A 26,916-nucleotide genomic window follows, 5' to 3' on the forward strand; every position below is an offset into this window, starting at 1 on the left:
ATTAGAGGGAATCAACAATAGATTAGATGAAGCAGAGGATCAAATCAATGATTTAGAAGATAAGGTAGCAGAAAACACTCAAACAGAGCAGCAGAAAAAAATCCAAAAAATTAGGACAATTTAAGGGACCTCTAGGACAATATCAAGCGTGTGAACATTTGCGGCATAGGGGTACCAGGAGGAGAAGAGAGAGAACAAAGAATTGAAAACCTATTTGAAGAAATAATGACAGAAAACTTCCCTAACTTGGTGAAGGAAATATATATGCAAGCCCAGGAAGCACAGAAAGTCCCAAACAAGATAAACCCAAAGAGGCTCACACCCAGATACATCATAATTAAAATGCCAAAGGTTAAAGACAAAGAAAGACTCTTAAAAGCAGCAAGAAAAAAGCAGTTAGTTACCTACAGGGGAGCTCCCATAAGACTATCAGCTGATTTCTCAACAGAAACTTTGCAGGCCAGAAGGGATTGGCACAAAATATTCAAAGTGATGAAAAGCCAAGGACCTACAACCAAGATTATCCTACCCAGCAAAGCTGTCATTTTGAACCAATGAGCAGATAAAGAGCTTCCCAGACAAGAAAAAACTAAAGGAGTTTGTCACCACCAAACCAATATTACAAGGAATTTTAGGGGGACTTCTTTAACACAAAAAAAAGAAAGAAAGAGAAAGAAAGAAAGAAAGAAAGAAAGAAAGAAAGAAAGAAAGAAAGAAAGAAAGAAGGAAGGAAGGAAGGAAGGAAGGAAGGAAGGAAGGAAGGAAGGAAGGAAGGAAGGAAGGAAGGAAGATCAAAATATGAATAATAAAATGGCAATAACTACATATCTATCAACAATTACTTTAAATGTAGACAGACTAAATGTTCCAACCAAAAGATATAGAATTGCTGAATGGATAAGAAAACAAGACCCATACATATGCTGTTTATAACAGACTCACTTCATATCCAAAGACACACAGAGACTGAAAGTAAAGGGATGGAAAAAGTTATTTCATGAAAACAGAAACAAAACAAAAAACCTAGGGTAGCAATACTTATACCAGACAAAATAGACTTTAAAACAAAGGCTATAACAAGAGACAAAGAAGGACCCAGTAATCCCACTCCTGGTTATTTCTCCAAAGAAATCCAAAATGCTAATTCAAGGAGATGTGTTCATCCAAACATTCATTGCAGCATTATTTACAATAGCTAAGATATGAAGGCAGCCTGAGTGTCCTGAATGGATAAAGAAGAGGTAAAACATATATACAGTGGACTATTACTCAGCCATTGGAAAGAATGAACTCTTGCCATCTGCAACAACATGATGGACCTGGAGGGTATTGTGCTGAGTGTGGAAGTCAGACAGTGAAAGGCAAACGTCATATGATTTCACTTATAAGTGGAACCTAAGAACAAAATAAACAAATGAAACAGAAACAAATAGATACGGAGAATGATTTGATGGTTGCCAGACAGGAGGGGGTGTTGGGGGTGGGTAAAAAAGGGGAAGGGATTAAGAAGTACAAATTAGTTGCTACACAGTAGTCAAGAGGATGTAGGGTATAGTACAAGGATTATAGTCAATAATATTGAAATAACTATATGTGGCGTCAGATGGGTACTAGATCTATCAGGGTGATAGATGGGAGGGGAGCTGGGGGCAGGGTGAAAAAGGTGAAGGGATTAAGAAATACAAATTGCAATGATATATCTGATAAGGGGTTAATATCACAAATTTATAAAAAACTCACTCAACTCAACTCCAAAAAAACAAACAACCCAATTAAAAAATGGGCAGAGGACATGAAGAGACATTTTTCTAAAAAGGACACACAGATGGCAAACAGACATATGAAGAAATGTTCAACCTCACTAACCATTAGAGAAATGCAAATAAAAACCACAATGAGATACCACCTCACCCCAGTCAGGATGGCTATCATCAATAAATCAACAAACAACAAGTGCTGGCGTGGATGGATGCGGAGAAAAGGGAACGCTGGTGCACTGTTGGTGGGAATGCAGATTGGTGCAGCCACTATGGAAAACAGTTTGGAGGTATCTCAAAAATCTGAAAATGGAACTACCTTATGATCCAGCAATCCCACTCCTAGGTATCTATCCGGAGAAATCCAAAACTCCAATTCAAAAATCTTTATGCACTCCTATGTTTATTGCAGCACTATACACAATAGCCAAGACCTGGAAACAACCGAAATGCCCATCAGTAGATGACTGGATTAAGAAACTGTGGTACATTTATACAATGGAGTATTACGCAGCCATAAAGAAGAAAGAAATCTTACCATTTGCAACAACATGGATGGACCTAGAGAACATTATGTTAAGTGAAATAAGTCAGAAAGAGAAAGACAAATACCATATGATCTCACTTATATGCGGAATCTAAAGAAAAGAATAGTGAATAAACTAATCAGAAACAGTTTTGGAAACATGGAGGAAAAACAGAGGGTTGCTAGAGGGGCGGGGGGTGGGGATAAGGGGAAGGTGAGAGGTTTTGGGAACGTACAGAGGGATAGTGGATGGGGGGAGGGGGGTTCACACAGTGTGAGGGACATAAATGATAAATGTCTAAGTTTTGCTTTGTCTTGTGCACCTGAAACTAATTAAAAAATAATAATAATAAAAAAATAAAAAAATAAAAAATAAATAAATACAAATTGGAAATTACAAAATAGTCAATGGGATATAAAGTAAAGTATAGGGAGTATAATCAATAATATGGTAATAACTAGACTAGTTAAGGGGATCACTCTTAAATTATATAAATGTCTAACCACTATGTTGTACACCTAATGTAATGGACAGCATAGGAAATACAGTCAATAATATTGTGACAGCGTGGGACAGTGTCAGATGGTTGCTATACTTATCATGGTGATCATTTGTTTAGGTATATAAATGTTGAATATGGTGTACCCCTGAAACTAATATAATATTGTATGTTAGCTATATTTTAATTTTAAAAGCCACATACAGAAAACTCTGTCTATATAAAATTCCAAACAAATTGGAGAGAAACAAGATAATGATTTTTTTGGTAGGTATGAATACGTTAAAAACCAATGAATTGCACACTTTAACTAAGTAAATTATATCGAATTATATTTCAATAATATTGTGTTGTTGTTTTTCATTTTTTTAAGTAAAAGGACCAAGAAGTTTACAGGGCTTAATCTCTTTTTTTTTTCTTTTTTTGATGGTGGGGGTGAAGGTTTGTTTTACAATCAATCAACTGATTGATAAAAAAAATTTTAATGATTTTTGGTAACCTTTAATAACTCACTCAGTAAGTAACCATTGGTGTTATACAAAAACAGAAGTCTGTAGACTTTTGCACAGCACTGTCTCCTTTTTTTTTTTTTTAAGTCAAAACAAAAAAAAAAGCAAGAACTTAGATTTTCAGATCAGTCTGCAGCCTGTCAGAAGGTCCTATGTGGACAAGGAACCACAGCTAAAGAATCCTGAGTCTGAGCATCTAGAAAGATTTTAAGTGTTTCTAAGTCCGTAGAGTTTTGAGTGTTTCCAAGAACATGGGAAGAGTCTGAATGTCACATAGGGAAAGTGGACCTCTGATCCAGCTTCTCATCTACAGAACTCATAAAAATCACGCTGAAAGTAAGGAAAACTGCTACTAAGTATTATTTAATATCTCCTGCTGATCCAGAAGAATAAGGCAAAGGACTCTGCTTGGAGCCTGATACATACCATCTCATTTAATTCTCGTGACACCACGAGGTCCTGGATGCTATTATTATTTCCTCTTTACCGTTAGGAAACTGAGACTCAGAGAGTTTTATTTGCCCAAAAGCACACAGCCAGAGGTGGCAGAGGAGGGATCTGACTTTCCTCTGCACCATTCTGCCTCCCAGAATATCCATTTTATGTCCAATTTATGGTGGAGTGGAGTTTTTTACTTCAGGCACACTTTATAGTCCATGAGGGTCTGTCGCATAATTAATGTACATGTGCTCATTTACTAGAACTCATCACTTGTTTTCTTGTTTTAAAAGTATTGTCGAAGTTTATGGTTATTGCACCTTTACTTTATGTTCTGGTGTTGATTATATCTGTGATTATCCAATGGTGCCATAGAGGAGACCTGCTGCTCTTTAAAGACAACTCACCACAGGGATGGCTTCCCCTGGTAGGGGTGGCTTCCTCAAGGAGAGGGGGTGAGCCATGCCTGACTCTGCCAGGGGAAAAGGGACACTTGGGAAACTTAGCGGTTTGAATACCTGTGAAGGGCGATGCAAGGCGAAGCGGTCTGATAGGGAAGGCTTCATAGGACAGGCCAAGAAGTCTGTACTTTAACCTACAGGCAAGAGATGTTTTCATGGAGGGGAGTGCCATCGTCAGATCTGTTTTAAAAGCCCTCTTGTTTCAGAACAGGCCAGGAGCCACCCAGAGGAGGGAGCCCCTGTGGGTGCCAAGGTCTGCTGGAATAAAACACGTCTGCAATCAGGCTTCGAGGTGGCTGAGGAGTGTCTGTGGCCTGGCACAGGCCAGGGTCTCTTCTCTCTGCCCCAGGTCCTGCTTCTCCAGCAGATCCTCCTCTGTACCCCATGCAGGTCCACACTGAAACAACCTGGGTCTGAATCGTAGTGCTCACCAGCCTGCGATCTGGTTTCCTCTATGCCTCAATGTTTCCATCTGTAAAAGGGGTTAACAATGGAACTCACCTTGTATGCTTGCTGTGAGGATTGAAATGAGCAAACATACATGAAAACTTTAGAAGAGAGCCTGATTCAACGTTAGCGTCACCTAAGTTTTTGCTTTGGTCCCAATTACTCGGACTGGACAGCCTTGAATAAGGGCTGCTGCAAATTTTCAGGCTTTCTACCAACAGTTGATCGAAGGTTGGGCTTCCAGGTGAAGTCTTCACCCTTGGTATTTCTCCTTTTATTCTTCCTGCTTTGAAAAGCATTCATGTAAATGCTGGGGCTATGCCTCTGCTCAGAATTCTCCACTTAAATCTGTACAGCTCTCCGGAAACTCTTGAGGATACCTTTGTCTGACTTCTTTGAGCTTATGCTGCAGAAGGAGAGGATTTGGAAGACTTCTAAGCTTTTAATGGGAAGAGAACCACTTTCTTTCTAACCCAGGGGCTTCTCAGAAGCCGGCCATTCCATGCTATTTCCCTGTTATCAGTAGTCTGTCCTGAAATCTTGGCAGGTTGATAAAAAGAAAGAAAAAATCCCTGTCCCTCCACAGCTTCACTGGGTGGCTGCTTTTAACTGTTTCCTGCCCACGTATGGGTGAGTCACACAGGCCTTCTCAGCGGCTCCCTTCTCTGCACTGGGCTCCTTCCAATCAGAAGGCAGTTGCCAAGGGAACCACAGGTACCAGTCTCCCGCCACCCCCCTGAATCGAGGTCTAATCTACATTGAAAGAAATTTCCATTCCAGAGCCTAGCAGATGTCAACATTTTACAACCTGCCTAAACTCTGGTGGCAGTCACTGCTTCCTTTCAGGGGCTGGACTTCCTCCCGAGAAGGTAAAGCCTGTTCTTTTGCCTGAAATGTTCATGGTGCTACTGAGATTTGCTTATTGGATTCATTTGGTTCATTGATCCCTACTGAGGTGTGAATGGAAGAGTAGGAAGACAATAAAACCTGTTTGGCACCGTCAGGCAAGGATTGAATGAGACAATGCAGGTACAGTAGCTGGCACAGAGTAGGGACTCAATAAAAAGCCATTCTAAAGCTAAGGGATGAAAGTTCAATGAAGGTACTGCTAACATGGGGAACATGTAGGGGGGCAGATGATGTGTTTGGGGACTCAGCCTGGGGATGCCTCTCAGAATACACCATTTGGAGGCCTCCCTGTACGAGGGGGTCTCCCATTCCCTGACCCTTCTTCAGTGTGGCTTGTCCACAATTATCTGGTTTCCTAGTAGGAAAAGAGAACCAGTCGCCTAACTGCAGATGCCTTTCTAGAACTCTCATCTGGAAATGATGTTGTATCTAACTTGTAAGTAGATTCAACAAGGCTTTCAAAGAGCAAGAACCCATTCTTGCCTTTTGGGGTTCCCCATGTTACCTCAAGCCTGCTTCCCGACTCCTACACCCCACACCCTACCCCTTTTATAGCTATCCAACTGCCTCCCCCACCCTCCACATCCCAAAACCACAGAAGACTGCGTACTCGGACTGCTTGCGTGGACTGAAGGCTTCACATGCAAGAACCCCAACAAGCCAGGCAGAAGCTTTAACGCCTTTTATGGTCTAGCCTCGGGAGTCACAGGGTGCCACTTCTGCTGTACTTCACTTGTGCAAACAGTCACAAAAGCCACCCAATTTCCAGGGGAGGGGACATAAACCTCATCTCTAAATGAGAGTTGTGTACAGGTCACTGTTTTTGTTTGCTAGGGCTGCCGTAACAAAATACCACAGGCTGGGTGGCTCAAACAACGGAAGTGTATGGTCTCGCAGTTCTGGAGGCTGAAGTCCAAGACCAAGGAGTCTGCAGGTCTGGTGCCTTCTGAGGACTGTGAGAGAGAATCCGTTATGTGCTGCTCCCCTAGCTTCTCGTGGTTTGCTGGCCATCGTTGGCTGTCTTGGCTTATGGAAGCATCATCCCCGTCTCTGCCTTCATTTTCACATGGTGTTCTCCCTCCATGTCCAAATTTCCCTCTTTTAAAGGTCACCAGTTATATTGGATTAGGAGACTACCCTACTTCAGTAAAACCTCACCTTAAATAATTATATCTGCAATGAGCCTATTTCCAAATAAGGTCACGTTCGGATGTACTGGCTGTTAAGACTTGAACATATGAATTTTGGGGGACACAATTCAACCCATAACAGTCACAGTACAAGAAGAGCATGTGGGATGGAAGATATTATTATGGTCTTTGGAAAATACAATATACCACAGGCATCCACCTCAATGGCAATTGAGTTCTACGCTTTGTAGGAAATCTCTAATCACACAGAGAAGTTATTGCAAATGGTAGACATTTCCCAACAGTTTTCTTACAATCTTAGAATTCTCTTTAATTAAACAGAGATGTTAGGACCCCTTCCATTCTAGAGCCGCACAGCCTGCACAATTAGCATGTCAAGTTGAGATACATTCAAGTGGCTATGTTGATAGCCGTTTTTAAATCATTCAGTGACATCCAAATCAATCATTTGCAGAACTCTTGAGGCATCTGCTAAATATGATTTGGAAACCTCAGAGCCAGTCCAACAGGATGCACAGAAACAGCCTGTGTGCAACCACAGTCCGGGCTAGGAGCAAATACCAAGTCTAGACTCACAGGGAGCCCCAGATCCTGTCCCAGCAGAGGATTCCCCGCCACCCCATTTTCCACTCTGGAAACCATGGGCTCCAATAGCTACAAGGCAGTCTCCTAAGTCCCATCTTCTCCCACCCCTACCCCCCAAAAACAAATAAATAAACACAAAGTGGGATTTAAAGTGATGTTGAAGATCCCATTTGGGTATTGTATGGTTCCATTTATATGAGGTACCTAGAATAGGCAAACGCATAGACACAAAGTGTAGAAGAGCAGTTAGTTACCCCCAGTCGAGGGGTTGGGTGAGGGAGAGGGAAATGGGAGTTACTGTTTAATGAGTACAGAGTTCTGAGTTTCTGTTTGGATGATAAAAACATTCCGGAACTGGATAGTGGAGACGGTTGCACAACATTGTGAAAGTACTTAATGCCACTGAATTGCACACTTAAAGAGCATTGAAATGGTAAATTCATGTCATGTATATTTTACCACTATGGTTTTAAAGAATAGATCCTGTTTGGGGCAGGTGGTGAGCTATGAAATAACAAAACAAACCATCAAACTTTTCTTAGGGTCCATCAGTGTCTAAAGCACTTTTTTTACCCCTTAACTTTTCAAATCCTTTTTTAAAACCCTGGAAATTATGTGTAATTGTTGCCATTCTACAGATGGGAGAATAGAGGCCCAGATTGGTGAACTGTTCAAGGTCATGGGCTGGGTAAATGGCAGGTCCAGGTCTGTCTGTAACGTGCAGGCAAAGGAATCCATGTAGGTGGCTGGCCCTTAAGGAATGGATGTTTTTTCATTTCACAGACTCAGTGGACACCAGAGCTGGAGGGACTCTTAGAGGTCTGATTTAACCCTTTTAGAGAAAGAGAAATCTACAGGCCTGCCTGGCCTGCTCATGGACTCTGACCAAATGCCCTGGAAACCATTGGGTTTGCTGTTCCCTTTGTCTCCTTTCTTTAGAGGGCAGTCGTCATGTAAGTGGTGAAGAGTGTAGGTTTGGCCCTCCTGCCATGTCCCACCCATGTGACCTTTAGTATGTCACTTAACTTCCCCATATCACATCCATTAAATGGGCAAAATCAAACAGGACCTGCCTGAAGAGGACTAATGAATAGGAGGATTCAATAATGTCAACTATCCAGCACGGAACTGGCTGCTGTTATATCTACCCGGGACGGACACAGTCAGGCCTGCTCTATAATGCAAAGCTGCGAGATAGAACTGGGGACAAATTAGTGCCAGCTCTAGAGAGAGACTGTTGCCTGGGGTGTTTTAAAATTATTATTATTAACAGCATTATTGAGGTATAATTGACATGCAAAAACCGTACACATTTAAATACACCACTTGATAAGTTACCAACATACATCCTCAAAACCATCACCACAATCAAGATAATAAACTTCTCCATTCCCCACCCCAAACATTTTCTTGTGCCCTGTGCAATCCCCCTCCAGGCACTTCTCACTTCCTATCCCCCCATCTCCAGGCAACGATTGATCTGCTTCCTGTCAACTATAGACTAGCTTGTATTTTCCAGAATTTTATATAAATGGAGTCATACAGTATATACTCTTATTTCTGCCTTCTTTCTCTCAGCATAACTGTTTTGAGAAATACCCATATGATTGCGCATATCAATAGTTCATTCCTTTGTATTACTTGGTATTATTCCACTGTATGAGTTTGCCACTATTTGCTTATTGAATCAACTGTTGGTCAACATATAGGTTGTCGATCCAGTTTGGGGCTATTATAAAGAAAGCTTCTAAGAACAGTCATGTATATGGCTTTGTGTGGGTGCATGCTTTCTTTTCTTTTGGGTAAAACCTAGGAATGGCAGTTCCCGCGATAAGTACATGCTTAATGTTTTTAAGAATCTGCAAAATTGTTTTCCAAAGTGGTTGTGCCATTTTATTTTCCCACCAACAGTGTTGTTCCTCTATATCCTTGCCAACATTTGATACAGTCTGTTTTGTTTTGTTTTTTTCATGTTAGCCATTTTGGTGGGTGTGCCGTGGTTTCTCATTGTGGCTTTAATTTGCATTTCCCTGATGACTAATAATGTTGAACATCTTTTCATGGGCTTACTTGCCATCCATGTACGTTTTCTGGTGATGTTTCTGTTCAAATCTCATCCATGCCACTTATCAACTTTGTAACTTCAAGCAAGTGACTTAACCGCTCTGCACTTTCAATTCTGTAAAGCAGAGGATAATGACACTTCCCATCTCATGGGGTTGCTGTGAGAGTCTTTCCATCCCCAGTGCCTTGTCTGCCTGCCCCCAGCCTTCCCCGCAGAGCCTTCCAGACAGGACCTCTACACCTGCTCCATAGCTTCCTCCTATACTGAAGGCCCTTCTGCCCCATCGTGCATACACTCACACATCACGCAATCCCACTCCCCTTCCAGCTGTGGAGACAGAGACAGACATCGGGAACAGAGGCATATTGGTTTGGGAACCCAGAAATTGCATTTGACAGTCTGTCTCTCAAGCTTTTTAAACCACTGCTGAAAGACACTTGATATATTGAGATGTTTTTCTCTCTGCTTAGAATTCCAACCTGTTTGTTTCCCAGGTGAAGGCGGTCTGTGCAAGGTAAGGGGGAGGGAAGGAGCCACTGAGCTGCTGCAGAGGCTAGTGCACCCCACCCCCACCCCAAGCTCCACACTGACTCTCTGAGAGAGGGAGCAAGGAGACCAGTGTCCTCCAGCCCCTTCAGCTCCCTGCCCCTCCTCCCCTCCCCCTCAAGCCCATCAGGTCTCAGCAGCACTGATAAGTAGGCTGAGCCACAGAAGGTGTGGATGTTCCCACAAGGAAGAAGAGAGAACCCTGAGACCAGACCAAGCCAGGCCCAGACAGGGCTGGGGGGCTGGCCAAGAGGACGAGACAGATATCTAGAACCCAGACTGAGAGGAGGATGTGTGGGTTCAGAACGCATCACCCCAGATGTGCCTCTGTGGTACGAAGGTTGTTGTGAGCTAAAGGCAACTTTAGCTGCGGACATTTCTATCCCCCACCCCTTAACTGCATAGAAGGACTTGAATTAGGGGCCTTGCCCATAATAAGAGATTATCAGAGATAACCTTTTTTGACCTACGTCTATGGCAGGGCAAACTACTAATTACTGAAGATGTGCTCTCCCTACAAGGACCGTCTGAAGCCCCAAGGCACCTTCCCTCATTCCTAGTTCAGAATGTCTTATCTATCAGTTTTTCCTTTCTGTCTCTGAACCTTTCGTGCATGTGGGGCTTCTGACTCTCTCATGGATATGGGGTTCCCATACATATGTATGTATTAAATTTTGTTATTTTCTCATGTCAATATGTCTCATGTCTATTTTATTACTAGGTCAGCCTGAAAGAAAAACTTGAGGGTAGAGGAAAGTTTCTTCCTCTCCCACAATGACAAATAAAGTCATACACAGCCTGGATCCTTGGCTGCAGAAGTACAGTAGAGCACACCATGGGACTTGGGGACAACGCCCAGGTTACCTAGCACAGCCTGTCAACTGGAGTCCTCAGAGCAGCTACTCTGGTCACCTGAGAACTCACTAGAACTGCAAATTCCCAGGCTCCACGTGGAGACTCTGGGGGTGGGGCCCAGCCGTAGGCCTTAACAAACCCTCCAAGTGACTCTTATGCAGCCCCCAAGTGTTAAGACCCCCTGGCCCTGCAGAGGGAAAGTCTAGGCAGAAGTATGGGTCTAAGAAGCTACCAGTTGTGGTCACAAGCCAGGCACAAGTTTGAGAGTGAGATGAGTCTGTTCACATTCCAGCTCTGCCACTTCCTAGCTGTGTGACCTTGAGGCTTTCTGAGCCTCTCTTTCCTCTTCTGTAAAAACTGGATAAAGATAACCTTATAGGGTTGTTTTGAGGATTTAAAGAGGTAATATGCATGGAGGGCAGGTCACACATTAGAAAAAAAAGAGCAGCTATGTAGACCTGCTGTAAGCCCAGATGATGATTTGGGGCACATTAGACAAAAGTGGTCCCTTCTTCACATCATTTTACTGCCATCTTTGGCAAAGTGGCCATACTAACTTTTCAAAACTAAGAGAACAACTTTGAGAAGAGCATCAGCCTGTGAAGCTAGCACCCTAGAGATATGCACAATATAACCGTAAGTGGTCCTGACTATGTTTGTTATGATGAAGTACACACCTGTAAGGTGCAAAGACGGGGTACACAGCCCTGGTAGGGCAGGATGCAGGACAACCCCATGGGGCCAGCTCCCCAGAAGGTAATCCCTGGTGTCTTCTGGAGCATTCTTTCCTCTATTATCCACAAAAATAAACTCAGCCTCCATCCCAGCTGTCTGGGGGAAAGGACAGGCTTCTCCTTAATATTTCCTTCCTTTTTCAGGGGTGCTTCCACTCTCCTGGTCACTTCTTGCCCTCCCACCTCACATTGCCTACCCCTGCTGTTCTGCACCCTACCAGTTCTTCTCAGACACCCAGTCCCTCTACTTTCATGCCCTAAGGCATCACTAACCTGAGCCTGCTGCAAGGAGCTGACTTCACTGTGTACAAACAGCACACAACTGGAAACAAGTGAAGTTGAATAGTCATCTCAGTGTTCCTCAACCAGCCCGATGCGGAACTTGTCATGAGTCATTATTCTTCCGCGGCTGCCGCCTGCCGCCCTGTTTGGAGGCACGTAATTTCCCTACCATGAACTTCCTTTCATCTCCTCTTTTCCCTGACTCTTGCAAGACCCTGAAAACTCCCTTCCCTGTGACTGCCAATGGACTGTTCTCTGACTCACCCTAGTTTGTTTGTAAAGTAATTTATCTCCTGATAGAGCTTTCTCCTTCCAGACTACGTGGGGTGGGGGTAAGGAGGGAGCCTTCCCTTGAACAATAAAATAAAATAAAATAACTATTTATAGTGTTTTCTTAAACAAAAGAGCAGCCTGCCTTCTGTTGGGCACACTTCTCACCCCCACTTGGAGTGTAAAAGTGGCTGTAGGCATTTCTGGTTTTAAATAGCAATTTTTTCCTCTTTCTGTTACACATATGCAATGCACAGAAACCCCTGTAAATGCCTCAAGTTTTTATTAAAATTCTAGGTGGTGCAGCAGAGATTTCAGACACAATGGCTTCTGTTAACAACAGGAAATTAATAACCAACCTGACTCGCAATCATTGTCATCTGGATTGGTGACAACATATGAAATAAAGGAAGCAGGGAAAGACAGTGTGTGAGGCACGAGTTGTGGAATCAGCAAGACCTGGGTTTGAATCCTGGATTCCCCGTTTATTAGCTGGGACGCTTGTTGGGGAAGTCACCTACACTCTCTGTGCCTCAGCTTCCTCCTATGCAATATGGAGAAATAATAGTACAGTCAGTTCTAACTACAATGCAATCTACATTCCTAAGAAGCACCACCACTGTGTGTGATATAAAAATAGCCTTGTTCCTGGCTCCTGGCACAGAGCTCCTAAAACCCTTGGAATTTCCAGAGTGATAGGACAGTGATAGGACAAATTCACAATAAGCTCCTTTCAACCATACCCGAGTTTATGAAGATTATTTTGTTAATGAGGAGATTTAGGATGGAGCCCTTAGATTGCCTCACGATGGGACTGGTCACCAAAAAGACCCAGTGAGTAGAGGCATGGAACTTTTAGCTCCACTCCCAACCTCTGGAGAAGAGATGGGAGCTGGAGATTAAGCTCTATAAAAATTCTTGAACAATGAGATTTGAGATTTGATGAGCTTCTGAGCTGGTGAACGCAGGGAGGTGCGGGGAGGGTGGTGCACCTGGAGAGGGCACAGAAGCTCCAGGCCCCAACCCCCATACTTTGCATCTCTTCCATTTGGCTGTACCTGAGTTGTACCCTTTATAATAAACCAGTAAATGTAAATAACGTGTTTTCCTGAGTTCTGTGAGCCATTCTAGCAAACCTTAAGAGGGGGTCATGGAAACCTCAAGTTTACAGCAGGTCAGTCAGAAGTGTGAGAAGCCAGGGATTTGTGATTGACATCTGAAGGGGAGGGGCTGCTGGTGGGACGGGGCCCTTAAGCTGTGGGTCTGAGCTAACTCTGGGTCGTTCATGGTAGAACTGAACTGAACTGAATTTTTGGACACCCAGCTGGTGTCCACAGAATCAGAGAATGGGTTTTTGGTGTTGGAAAACACTACAGACTATAAACAAAGTGTGGTCTATACATACAATGGAATATCAGTCATCCTTTAAAAAGGAAATTCTGGCACACACTATGACATGGCTACGTGAAATAAGCCAGTCATAAAAGGACAAATACTATAGGACTCCTCTCCTACAAGACACGTAGAAATAGTCAAATTCATAGATACAGAAAGTATAATGGTGGTTGCCAGAAATTGGGGTTAGAGTGGGAGATGGGGAATCAGTGTTTAATGGGTACAGAATTTCAGTTTTGCAATATGAGAAGAGTTTGGTGGATGGATGGTGGTGATGGTAGGCAACAATGTGATTGTACTTAATACCAGTGACCTGTATAGTACTTAGAAATGGGTAAGATGGTAAATTTTATGTTCTAGGCATTTTATCACAATTTGTTTAAAAATTAAAAGTAAAATTAATCACCACTTTACAAAACCCACAGGGGCAATGGACCAATGAAGTTAGGGCACCACACTCAAAAACTTCATTGGTGACACATTAAAAAAAAAAGGCAACCTAATAAAAACAGTAGCACAGTTTTCCACATGTTAAGTGGTTAAGATATACATAAACACCACAAAAAGTGTAACACATTCCTTTAGTTTGATGACGGAGGTGGACATCAGAAGGGTTCCAGCTTGTGAGTTCCTATGAAGTGGTGGAAGGAAGGACATCTGAAATGGGAAGGAAAGTTCTAGCCCCAGATGTGTCCCTCCTGATACACATAACATGCAGTGAACTGAGGAAGGTGGCAGATGTTTGAGATGTGTGCCTGTGTGCGGTTTGTTTATTCCTGTATGGCTGGGTTCAACTGGGTGCAGTGGTGGGCTCACCTCGTGTTTCTCCAGCAGGAAACCATCCATAACCAAATGCAAGGTTAGCGCTATGCTCAGATTGTTCTATGGCATTGCAACAAATGCCGTACATCTATGGCATTGCAACAAGTCCACGTTTTCAAAGTAAGTACCATAGAAGAATGACTGTACATAGGTGATGGAATTTGTAGGGGTTCTGAACAAGTCAGCCCAAGATGTGCCTCAGCAATATGCAGATTATTTTGAGTTAAAGGCAAACAAGACCCTGTGGGCTCAAGAGAAACTTCTGTCCCCCTTTAACTACCTAGAAGACTTCAAATTAGAGGCCTGGCCCATAATAAGAGATTATCAGAGATCATCTTTTTTTGACCTGTCCATAGAGCAGGGCAAACTTCTAACTACTAAACATCTGCTCCTCTTATCATTCTGCAAAGAAACTTTGAAGTCTCCAAGGCTCCTTACCTCATCCTTAGCTCAGAATGCCATAAAGGCCTCATTTTAACGCTGTCTTTGAACCTCTCATGTATGTGAGGGTCTCTGATTCTTTCATGTATGTGAGGTGCCCAGGCTTATATACGTAATTAAATTCGGTTATTTTCTTTTGATAATCTGTCTCATGTCTACTTGATTATTAGACCAGCCAAAAGCACCTTGAGGGTAGAGGGAACTTTCTTCCTCCCCCACAAATTATGACAAGGATTATATGATAAAATGTATATGAAACTTTTAATAGTACCTAGGACATAGTAACTGCTCAGATGTAATATTAGTAATTGTGGTTGCTGGGACAATGGCAGCGATCATTGGAGGGCGATGGTTATTGTTCATGTTGTTACACCGAAGAGAGTCACCCATTGCTAAACCAAGGCAGGCTACATGCCCATTTTACAGATGGCAAAACTGAGGCCCAAAGAATCTGAGAAATATCTCAAGATCACACAAAAGTCTGACACAAAGTTGTTAATTAAAAGTATATATATACTAATACAGAACTTGTATTGTGGTCCCTGGATGCCTGGTGGCTAATTGCTTTGCCTAGGTCAACAGAGCTTTCAGAAAAATGCTCTCCACCTTCAGGGCGTTTGAGCCATTTGTAAAAGGCAAAGGAAATGGGTAAAACTTTCAGTTCTGTCTGAAAAAGCAAGACTAATTTTTCTGGTGGTTCCTATTAACTTGAAAAGAGCAGATCTGCCCATCAAATGGCATTTTACCAGCTGATCAATTTGGTGTCATTCTCATTGAATTAAATCAAATTGAAATGTAATTCCCTTCCCGGAACAAATCCCCCTACAGGGACTCGCTGCGCAGAAGTGTTTGACCTTGTGCTGGCTGCCTAGAGGGCTCTCCAGAACGGAGGGTACAAGTGGAGTCTACAGAGCTCATGCCCTGGCTGGCACAACCTTCTCAGCTGACGTTCGGGCTTGTCTGCTGCACACTCCTGGGTCCACAGCGATGCCCAGATAGCTTCTGTTGACCCCTGCAAGTGCCTGAAGGTGGGTTTATGCCTCAGAAAGTGAGTTGGCATATACAAAGGAGCAAGGAAGAGTCACAACTGGAGAGCTCCTGATACATAGGGAGCCTCTGTACAAAATAGGAAAAGACTCCCCCTCCAGGTAGAGGAATTATAAAATGACACCCCTCATGGTAGGGAGAAAATGCTCCTTCCTGCAGACTATGGCATCCCCAAACCACGGTGCAAAGGTTGGACAGTGGGAAGTTCAGCTCCTCACACCCACTCAGATTCAACCTACGCAACCACGGGCAATAGTGTTAGTCAGCTACCCACTGGGGCCACCGTACTGTGTTTCCCCGAAAAGACCTAGCCGGACCATCAGCTCTAATGCATCTTTTGAAGCAAAAATTAATGTAAGACCCATTAATATAATATAATATAATATAATATAATATAATATAATATAATATAATATAATATAATATAATATAATTAATATAATACCAGGTCTTATATTAATTTTTGCTCTAAAAGACGCATTAGAGCTGATAGTCCAGCTAAGTCTTATTTTCAGGGAAACATGGTAATAGGCTCACTTCTGAGAGTTTCCTGGAGCAGAGGCTCAGCTCTGGCAGAACATGGGTACGATTCAAAGTATCCAGTGGCTACTAGCTGAACTGGCTGCAATTGTCCCCACCAAATCCTGGGAGATCCTATGAAAAAGCCCACAAAACATTGTCTCCCTAGAACCTGAAGTTGTACGACTCTGACCCGTGGCCTGCCTGCCCTTTATTCATCCCTCCACTCCCTGCCTGGGGAGCCAGAAGACCTGGCATCAAATCTCGGCTCTACTGACCAGATGACCTTGAGCCAGTGACTTAACCTCTCTGAGCTTCAGCAGAGCAGTAATAATACCTGTCTGCAGCACCTGGGAGTAAGTGTGAAACCTGGAAACAAAGATGTCTTCTGTGTTAGGTTAGTAAAATCCATGCAGAAGGATGAGCTATGCCATCTGTTGGCATGAACCAAGAGATGGCCTGGAAATGTGACTGAAGAATTTGGGAAGACCCCAAACGCCAATCATGGTATGGTCACAGTGAGACAAGACTGAGGGGTGATGGCAATTGAGTAAGCAGAAACATAATTAACTAAACCAGTTGGCAGGACTGTGTGAACAGAGAAAGCATGCCTAGCCTGGAGCAGGGATAGGGGAGCCCAAGGAGCTAGAATCTGGCCATATTTATTCTGCGATAAATTCACAACGTTGATGCCAAGCTCAGAGGCCTCTTAGCAGCCAACCACTCAGTCTTCTCTTGGAGAATTTCGACCTCTCATCAACCCTTTCAAGCTGCAACAATCCTTCATCCCAGGGTTGTTATAAGGATTAAATAGCAAAGTGCCTGGCACATAGCAGGTGGCAAATGAAATAACATTCCCTTCTCACTCGGTTCCCTTTTATCCTAGAATAATAACCAATGTCAAGTCTTTCTGGCCACATAAGCATTTCCTCCTGGATTCTCCTGACATCGCTGCTCTTTCCTCTTCTGGTGGAACAACCCTCCCCAATATGCATCCATCATATTCCTTTCTCCTATGCCCAGTGGAGTGTCACTGTTATTGCCAAGGAACTGCCCTCCGTTCCAAAGCTAATGGGAAAGGCAAAATGAATGAAATAAGCACATAAATATCATGACTATCAACTTGCAATTGACGAGTGCTATGAAGGAGAGGTGAGCACACATGCAGCGAATGCTGTGGTGTGCCTCTAGACCTCCCTTCAGGGCTGAGGCACTTACTCCCCCAACTGCCAGGAGTGTTGGATGCAGACAGCTCTCCCTTGAGTCTTCCCCAGGAATTGCCCTCAGCCTTTAGAAGCCACCTCTACAAAGGTCACACTCTTCCCTGGAGGCAACCACCTCCAATGACTGGTCCTTGCATCCCTATTGCCTCAAGGTGGCAACTCTGAAGGCCCATCCCAGCTCCCCACTCCTGGAATGGATTAGGGCCGTGTTATCTCAGAATCAAAACTCAGCTCCTTCAACGCCCCCCCCACCATGGGTATTGATCCCATAGATATTCCCCAATAAACTTCCTGCGCACAATTCTCTGTCTTGGGATCTGCTGCCCAAGGAAGCCACCTAAGACGACATATCAAAGGAGGACTGATCTAGTTAGAGGGGTGGTGGCAGTGAGTGGGGGTGTGAGGGTCACAGAAAGCTTTCCTAACGAAGGCACATTTGAGCTGAAATCTGAAGAATAAGGAGTTGTCTGGAGAAGAATGTCCTACGCAGAGGGAACAGAATGTGCAAAGACCCTGAGAAAAGAAGCAAGTTTAAGGCCAGCTTGGATGGAATACTGAGAGTGAGCGGGCGGCATCAGGAAAGCGAGACGTGAGGATGGAAACGTAGGCAGAGCAAGCAGAGACTTACAGGCCAAGTTAGGTTATTGTCTAACCAAAAAGGAAACTTTCTGATTCATGAGTGCATTAGTCAGCTTGGGCTGTCGTACAAAATGAATAGCCTACCAGAGGCTAGACTCCTTAAACAACAGAAATGTGTTTTCCCCCAGTCCTAGAGGCTGGAAGTCCAAGATCAAGGTTGGGCAGGGTTGGTTTCCTCTGATGCCTCTCTCCTTAGCTTATAGGTGGCTGCCTTCTTGCTGCCATGGTCATCCGTCTATGCACAAGCATCCCTGGTGTCTCTCCTTTGTGTCCAGCTTCCGTTCTTACCACTCGGATTGGGTCAGCGCTCACCCTAATGACCTCATTTTAATTCAATCACCTCTTCAAAGCCCTTATCTCCAAATACAGTCACATTCTGAGGTACAGGAATTAGGGCTTCAACATACGAATTTGGGGAGGACACAACTCAGCCCTTCACACTGATGTTTTCTGTATGTAACATCCTACAATGTATAAAACCTAAATTTCAATAAATTAATAATTTAAGTAACCACCTTTGTTGAAAATGAAAAATAGCGTTATATTGGACCCGCCCCAGGAAATACAAAATATACGGTTGCCATATACGTAAATCATTTCAACCACATCCTCACCAGCACCCTCCACTGCCCCTGAATCTGCTATCCCAACCCCCACATTTTATTCACAGATCCTTCCTTCCCCTCTGCTCCCATCCCAGGCCAGTTTTCTGCCAAGTAGTGCTGGAGAAAATCAAATAAGTGTGCTGATCCACTCCAGTACAAATTCAGTCTCCAGCTTCTGCTGGGCTCTCTGCTGCCTGGCAATCCTCCTGTTTATTCCTGCTCTAGTGCATGTCCTGTTCTGTGCAGCAGTTTTGCTAACCTTTCCCATCCTCTATCAGCCTTGTTGACCCACCCCTCCCCCTCACTCTCAGAAGACCGTTGTCCTACCTTGCAGGGAAAGAAAAAGTCAGTTTCTTTTCTCACCCCCTCCCAATCTTCCCAAAGCTAACTAGAGGAAGGCGTATGGTGTGGAAGAAAGAGAACAAGGTTTGGCTCCAGCCAGATAGTCTATCATGTAAGACTTTCATTCTTGGGCAAGTTCACCTCCTTGCTGTTCAATTATCTGTGAGAGAAGGGTCACTGCTTCAAGATGGGATCCTATCACACTTGGAATAAAATCCAAATTCCTTACCATGGTCAGCCACAGTGGCCCGATGTGATCTGACCTGTCTACTTCTCTGCTACCCCTCTCTCCCTGGCTGAGCTGCTCCATCATCATTACCTTTTGGCTATTCTTGGAACATACCAAGCCCATCCCCACCTCAGGGCCTCTGCAGGGTCTTGGCATGGCTCATTCCCCCACAGGCAGTTCTCTTCAGAAAGGCCTTCCCTGATTACCCCATATAAACTAGTACCTCCCCCCATCTTTTCCAATCTTTTTACTCTACCTTACTTTTCTTGGTTTCACTTACCACTTACTCCATGAAATTATATTTCTTTATTTATTGTCTGCCTTCCTCACAAAACTGTAAGCTCCAGGATGCAGGAACTGTGCCTTGGTTATAGTAACCTGCAATGGTAAAACAATGCCTGGCACATAGCAAATTTTGTTAAATGAACAACAGAAAAAATCTAAGATGGTTGTCTAGGGACACTTCTGTGCACCAATACCACCAACAACAACCATTCCTCCGAAGAACAATTACACCGACCTTCACATCCCAGTTTTCACATTTGGTGGAATGGGAGCTGCCAGCCACCTTCTGACATGACCTTCCCCTTGGCCAGTGATTGTCAAGAAGTAGGCACATGACTTGGTCTGAACCAATTAGAGTCCTTTCCTAGGATATTTTACACCACAGCCAGAAAAGAGTGAAATTTCCCTTGAGAGACAGAATGGCGAGGCAGAGAGCAGTTGATGATCTTTTCCCACACGGCATGAAGAAAAGAGTCCTAATGCCCTATCAACACAGTGCTTCCTGTAATTTAGACACCTGAGCCAATAATCGCCTCATTGTCTAATCCAGTTTGCATTGTGATTCTGTCACTTGCAACCAAAGAATGCTGCTGCGATAAATGAATCGATGTATGCCAAACGCCTGGACCAGTGCCTGGGTCACAGCAGATGCGCAGGGTTGTTAGTTCCCTTCAGGCAACCCCTGTGATTTCAGCCTTCTTTGCCTTCTCCCTTCCCATCTCAGGTAGGGATGTCCCTCCTCCTGGCAAGGCCACCTCCACTCCCCTCCACTGAGAACCCTGCTCCTTCACACCCAGAGGTCGTGCTCATCTTGTAGGAAATAAGGAACCTCTACAAACAAGGTCTATGCTGACTCATCTCTGTGCCCAGCACACAGTATGTGCCCAAAATGCCTGTCTTGGTGGCAGAGTCAGAGCTGAATAGAGTGAAGCTTCAGGCTCCTTATAAACTGAAGAGAACTCCATAAAACGTGTAAAAAGGGAAGGGTTGCCTGTATGTAAGGGATTGTGATTGTGGTTTTATTAGCCAAATAGATAACCCTCATCATGAAAGGAGCCTTTCTGGAGTGATGGATGGCTCTGAGGCCCCAGAGGGACGTGGGTATTTCTCAAGGCCTCCAGTCAAACAAGTTAACTGCATAACATTTTTCTCTCCATAGCAACTGGCCTGGCCTCCTCTGCCGGCCCCAGCACCTGTGCCTCTGGAAGGCCTTCTGCAGCCTGCCATCTGCTGGGCATATTCACTCACATTCCCCAACCCCATTTTCAGGACGAGAAAGGACCAGCTTGGGGAGTAGCATGAGGGGGAATCCAGTCCACAAATGGGCCAGACCATGGGCCTCTTGCAGCATTCTGCTCAGCACTGCCTGGCCTCCAGCAGACCCAGGGAGTGGGCTCCCCCAGTGAGACCCAGGAAGAGGGTGAGGGAGCCTCCTCAGTGCCAGATGCTGACAACTGTCATCGTCACAATGATGCAAAGGCAGGTCATCTCCGCCCAGTTGTGGAGATGAGAAAACTGAGAGGGACAATGAGATGAAGGGGCCAACCCAAAGTCACAGTCTAGCAAGTGGCAGGGTCCCCCGGACTTGTCTGCTGCCCCAGCCTGTGTTCTTCCATCCTCACGATCCTACACCCTTTCCAGCTCCCCACATGATGGATGAACATAGCAGGACTAGAAGCAAGAGTGGTGGGGGCTGGGCATCCCACAGGGAGGGAGGGGTCTCAGCAGGTCCCTCCTTCTGCTCCTAGGCTCCATCTAAAGAATGACCATGGAGCCTGGGAAGACAGACACCCTAACCCCACAGAAGGCCTCCATGGGTTGGCAACCAAGAGCTGCCATAGACACAATCTGGCAACAACCATTATTCTGCTGGTTCTATGCAAGAGGAACTTGAGGCACTGAGAGGTCACAGGAGGCCTAAGCAACTTGATTCACTCTTCCACATCACACCAGGGTGATGGCCTCAGCTGCCTCCAGGACCCAGGCCTATAAGATAAGCAGGTCAAGCAGGCTGGGCGTAAGTGCCAGGTATATGGATTGTGAATAGAGGAGACGATGGCAAATGGGAAGGATGGCTGTCTAAGGGGAGCAGTCATCAGTGGCCGACCACTGTGCTGCCACGCCCAGGAAGCTGGGAATGAGGGCCTAAGCTTGCCAGATCTTCCAGTTTTTCAAGAGAAATCAGGATCCAGACTTTTAAGCAAAATCTGATTTTTGGAAACAGACTCAAATTTTTCAAAAAATGTTATCAGGCTAAACAAAACGTTGGCTGCCCAAATCTGGCCCGTTAGTTACCGGTCTGCCTCCACCCTACCATATATGGTATTTCTACTTTTCTCAGTAAATCCACATACCAGCTCCTACAAGGTAAATAATCAACATCCCCATTTAACAGACTCAAAGGAAGGAAAGAGACTTGCCCACAGTCATACAGCTGATAAGTACCAAAACTGGAATCTGTGCTTTCTGCCGGGCCGTGAACCAGCCAGTCAATGCCAGATTGCTCACCCAGATGGTGAAAGCCTGGCATGGGTGGTTTCCCATATCCCTGGTGTTGTCATTCAGTTCTGCCTGTGGGGTAAGGGCTGAAGCTCTGATGTAGCACCCAGAGATGCTACTCCCCGGCTTGGTTCCGTCAGCACCGGATTTCACTCCTACTTGGGCTCAGCTGATATTGTCAGCCATTTCCCCAGGGCCGTCACTGACTGATGGGGGAGACAGCAACCTCGGGGAGCCCGAAGTCAGGGTCACTGGGAAAATGGTGAGTACACCAGGTGGCCAAGTGCCCTAGTTAAAACAGAAACAATGGGAGCCCAATTCTCCATCCAGAACCTGAGCTTCTGCTTCTCAGAATGGTTCCCCTTGACTGAGCCTGGATGTTAAAACCATCTGGTCCAACTTTGTTTTATGAACTTTATTATAAACTTACAGGAGGATGTGAGCTGAATGCTAGTTCAATTAGGAGAATTTGTAACTTGTTGAACCCGGTGATCAAACCTGAAAGAAGGTCTCTGGTGATCAGCCACAGTTCTGGCCTCAACTTTGACCTGTACAACAGTTTTATTAATGACCTAGTCGAAAATATAAAATGCCTGTTTACCAAATTTGTAGTTGAATTTAAAAAAAAAAAAAAAACAAAGATAGACAGATTGCAAAAACATCAACAGGAACCAGATGGCTCTAGACAGGCTGGACTGATGGGCTGAATCTAATAAGATAAAAGAAAACAGAGATAAATGTCAGGTCCTGAACTTGGCTTCAAAACAATAACTGCTCAAGGACAGGATTGAGGTGGGCAGGACAGTAATGGAACTTAGCAGCAGCAGGTGTTGGTAAAATTTAGAGCTTTAGTCAACACAATCAACATGGCTATCACACTAAGAAAATAGCCCAGGATGTTCATCACAGAATTATTTATAATAGCGTAGCATTGGAAACAATCGAATTGTCTAGTTGGTATGGTTCATCTACACAACTGACAACTATATACTCATTAAAAATAATGATGGCATAAGACCATATGGAATGGATGCGAAAATATTATTAAATGAAAAATAGTAGGTTATACAGCAGTATGTGCAGTTTGAGCCAATTCTTACGTTTAAAAAGGGATTTTTGGGGGTGCAGGGGGGAATACTGGGGAACAGTGTGTTTTTCCAGGACTCATCAGCTCCAAGTCAAGTGATTGTTTTCATTCTAGTTGTGGAGGGCGCAGCTCACTGGCCCATGTGGGAATTGAAACGGCGACCTTGGTGTTATGAGCACTGTGCTCTAACCACTGAGCCAAACGGCCGCCCCTAAAAAGGGATTTTTCAAAAAGCTGTGGAAATATACACACTAAAATGTGAACCTGGCAATTTCTGGGTGGTATTAAGGGTTACTTGGGCGGGGGAGGAAGGGGGAGATCTCAGTAAGTGTGTAAAGTTTTTAAAGGTTTTAGAAAGCTAAGGCAATAGATATGTAGAATTTTAGAGTCCAAACAGTTGGAGAAAGAAGTCCTTCTGTCATATGGCACAACCTGGGGGCTTGAGTCTAGCTCCAGGTGCCTCCCTTTACAAAGGACAACTTAGGTGATAGATGGTGAGAGCAAACATTTTGAGTGCTTCCCATGTGCCTGGAAGTGTGCTAAGTTCTTTTCAGCAGTTATCTCATTCAGTAGTTCTACCAGTGTTTTCTCCATTTTACAGATGAGGTTCGGGGAGGGCAAGAAACTTGCCCAAGGTCACCCAGTGAAAGACAGCACCAGAATTTGCTGGGGACCTTAGACCCAAGGAAAGGAGGCTGCAAAGAAACAGACAGCTCCCCTGTAGATATTGTTAGTGCTGCCAAACTCCCTGGGAATCCTCAATGTCAGGGCAGGCCAGCCGGGGGCCCCTCGTCTTCTTAGGAGAAATTGGGAAGGCGCCATGGGGGCTGAATGTTGGGGACTTTGGGACTGAATTTCAGAACCCCAGACTCTGGAATTATGATCCTCAACTCATAGATGAAGAAGGTTCAACTCTCAGGTTTGGAGAAACCAAAGAACATGTTATTGGGTTGGGAGAGAAAACAGGAAAGTTTAGAACTGGATGATGTAAAAATTAGTCACATCCCCCACCTCAACCCCATCCAGCCCTTAGGAGACTCGGTTTCAGCTCCTTATCAAGAAACAGAGGACCTAAAAGATCTGTACCTCCTTGGGTGCCAGCCCATATGAGGTCAGCCAAAGGGTCTGACATACCTTAGGAAAATCTCCATTTGGGGAGGAAAGCCTGTGGCAGCTGACCAGAGAGCAGATCAGCAGAGCAAGGCCACCTGCAGTCCTCGGAGAGGGGGAGGCAGCTCTGAGCACACCTTTCCCCCGGGAAAGAAAGCACGCTGGGATGGGGGCTCTTAAATACCCGCTCCCTTCTTGAAAACACATGGGTTTTCTAGAGGAGGGAAAGACCCGTTCGACATGAACCCAGAGGGCAGAGCCAGCTTTGGCGTCAAAGGAACAAAAGAGGCACATGCACATGTCAGCTCCCAGCTGCTGATGTCCTGCAATGGAGCAGCACTGACGCAGACAGTGGTGGTCTCCCTGGGGCAGGTCTGCCAGTGGACGTCGCATGGTCACTGGAGGGGGTTATACCCTAAACTTTGAAGGTATTGAGGGCCAGAACTTTGGGTTGGCTCGACATTTTTCTCCAGGTCCTTAGCCCATACCTGTACTATAGTACACACTCAAAAAAAATTATCTATTGAATTAATTAACTAATCAGTGAGATGAAGGTTAGACCTGATTACCACTAAGGGCACTTTTGGAAAAATGAATCTCCAGTCTATGTAGAATTTGTAACCAATGTCGATCCGGTCCTGATTATTTTCATCATGACTCATTTTTTCCTATGTCCATGCCCTCATTGAACCCACTGCAGTGCCCGTGGGCAGAGCACCCTGTACCCTTTTCAGGCCATGCCATCTCACCCTGGTTGCTCTATCTTGGGGCCCCACAAAGCACCCCATGATGCCACCATGCCACTAGGCCACTTCACCAAGGCCTAGAAGTTGTTCATTTGGTTTTTTTCAAAATTTTATATTTACAATGTAGGTAGCTTCAAACTCAAGTATTCAAATATTTGTTTATTTTTCTTCTTGGTTATTTCCTCGGAGTCTACTTTGCAAAAGGAAATCATGTGATGTCTTTGCCCAATTGGTGACTAGCTCCTTTGACAGATTTGGGGCCTTAAACTCGAGTTCTTCCAGCTGCTATGCATTGTAATGATTTCCTCGTCCCACAGCAAGCAGACAATGGACCAAGAACCTTCTAACTCAGACACATAGTTGTACTAGAACATCCCAGAGGTGACTTAGGATGGAAGATCCACAGGGTTGTTCTTCAACTCATTTCTATCATATCTGAGTCACAAGAGCCAGGACAAATGGCCTCCCCCTTCACACACCCTTTCCTGAAGCTCTTCCAATATAACACCACAGTCTGGGAGATGTCTCCTGGCACAAATCGGTGTTCCTGCAATCCATTGTTTACTTCCTTCCTCCTTACAGTTTGTCAGCGGTGGGAGGATGTGGGAAGATTGTAAAACAAGACATGCAGGCATTTGGACTTCTGTGAGAGGGCTCAGTTCAGATAGTAATGTGCATAGACCTCAGACACATCATCGCCAAAAGTGAGCATAAAACTGTCATGTCTGGGTTTCCTAGCCCACTGCAGTCACACCTGACTGTGCCCAGCAGAGTAACTTGGCCAAAAACCTAACCGGTTTCCTGGCACTTCCAAGCCCTCTGGCAAGACAGACCGATTTCTAGGACCACCAGCAGGGTGCGCATGCGTGTCCCTCCTTCCCCAGCTACCCAAAGTCAGCTAGTAGCATGGCTTTTCTTGCTTGCTAGTTTAAAGGCCGCATAATAGAACCCACAAGGTGCAGGAATGTGCTGTGCGGGCGTCTGTGTACTGATGGATTGCGTGCATTTCCCAGCAGATGGGATCGTTACACATGGGGACAGACCCCCCTCCACGCTGAGGCAGTGAGCGCACGGTGCTGCTCATCCCCTGCCTTCCCCTTCATGATACCTTCTCAGGTATTTTGCTTCATTACAATTTGTCACGCAAAGGCTTTTTCTTGCAGTATATTCTGGGCTAATTTTAGAAATTTGTTTTCACCTTCCGACATTGATTCCTGGGGCAGCTTGCAAGCTGCCTGGAACGAAAAATCAATGGTGACAGCTGCGGAGTGGGACCGGTTCTTCATTAACCTGGAGTTCCAAGCAGCCCCAGCCCTGTCTCCTCCCTCAGGGCTAGCCCTAGGCGAAACTGGGTAGCCAGTAAGTTTTTCTTTGGTGGCCTTGGCCTTTCTGTTCTGAGCCCTTTCGATCTGTCTGCTCTCCCTTTCTCCTTTCCCAAACTTACCCCACCAAACATGGAGAGGGGGAGGAGAGAAGGAGTGAGCAAGATCCACTGAGTGTTGCACATACACCAGGCACTAGACGAGGCAGTTTACGTGCATGACCCCATAGAGGCCTACCGATCACTCTCAGAGGCTGGTATCACCCCCATTTCACAGAAGAGGAAACTGAAGGACAAAGGGATCAAGAAACAAGGCTAGTGTCACATAGCTAACAAGGAGGAGCTGGAACCAGAGCCTCTGTGACTCCAAGGCCCATATTATAGCCATTGCAAGCCATTACACGGATCACCACCACAGAGCGGAAATCTAAGAGCAGGTGTTTGGGGAGCAGCATCCCCCAGGGACACAGAAAGTGTACTTTGCCCTGCATCCTGCCGCCCCTGCTCAACTGAAGGCTCTGCTGAGTTCTACACACAGGAACTGGCCCTAATGAAGTCTCCAGGGACATCA

Source organism: Rhinolophus sinicus, chromosome 14, assembly GCF_057876585.1.
Source record: "Rhinolophus sinicus isolate RSI-liver-muscle chromosome 14, RSI-T2T, whole genome shotgun sequence".
Classification (NCBI taxonomy): domain Eukaryota; kingdom Metazoa; phylum Chordata; class Mammalia; order Chiroptera; family Rhinolophidae; genus Rhinolophus; species Rhinolophus sinicus.